Genomic DNA, 1,296 nt, shown 5'->3' on the forward strand with positions numbered 1-1,296 from the left:
ACCAAAATGTGGAGAATAAGGATCATTAAGATAAAGAACTGATACTGAAATTATATACAAGAATAATAGAATTATTCAAATCTCATTACACTGTTCCAACTTAAAATGAAGAATAGTCTTGTCTGGAGACATGGTTTAGTTTTACGCTACTTAGGATGTACACATATGGAAAGATAAGACAGTTGAAATGTGAATGGAAATACACAGCTAACAAAGTGATATTAAAACTGGAATGTTCTAAAGATGAATTAATTGGTCAAAGGTGGTAATTCTGTCTTGAGAGAAGACAGTATGAAATGAAAAAGAAGCAAAACAACTGCACAACATACTCAAATTTTATACAAGCTGGATTTAGGGAGAAAATATGTAGCTCCCATTAAGACCAACATAATATTTATTAATTAAAACTGTCATTCTGGATGGACTAAGGCTAAGACCAAGGTGGCAGATTCAATCCAATGAGGAACAGTTAACTTTACAAAGAAATTAATCAGCTTTGATTGCTGAAGAAAAAAAGTTTATGGCTAATGAACAGACTAATATAGGAGTACTTTGAGAAATATTAGAAAGATTGGAGTCAGACTGTGGAAATCTTTTCTGGAATTGGGACTAAGAGTACATCCTTTATTTGGCAAGGAATGGGAAACTAAGAAAGGTTTTGAATAGAAGAATGACAGATTGGAAAGGTTAGAAAAACTGCAAAGACTTGATATAACTCATTAGATATGTGGGTGGGTGGAAATAAATTAGGATGGTTCTGGGGTTGAGAATCTGGATGATGTGGAATATGATGACATCACAAAAAATGGAGAAGAGACAGATGAATTAAACTTTGGATCAAGTTTTTAATGTGGAGACATCCAATTGGAAAAATGAAACCAGAGTTGAGAAACACCAAGAGATATTGGGCAGTTATTGATAATATGTGATGAAGATTCTTTGAGTCATGGGGATGGATATAGATCAAGAGAAAGAAATATGGAGAGATGAATTTCAAGAGTAAGGCTGGATTAAGAACAGGAACCTTAAAAAAAAAAATCAGGAAGAACAATGGAAGGCTATTAAATAGGACAGAGTAGTCAACAGGGTTAAATATTTATAAAGACACTGTTCTGTCACTGAAAAAAAGATACCAAAATATCTCCTAGTAGCGCTGAAGGGTATGTACCAAGCTGACCAAATGTCATCTATCCTCATATATTTTTATTGAGAGGCTGTTACAACTGAATAAAAGATGGGAAAAAAAAAAAATCCAAACTAGACTTATTGGCACAAATCAGACAACCTGTGAAGCTG

This window comes from Sarcophilus harrisii, chromosome 3, assembly GCF_902635505.1.
Source record: "Sarcophilus harrisii chromosome 3, mSarHar1.11, whole genome shotgun sequence".
Classification (NCBI taxonomy): Eukaryota; Metazoa; Chordata; class Mammalia; order Dasyuromorphia; family Dasyuridae; genus Sarcophilus; species Sarcophilus harrisii.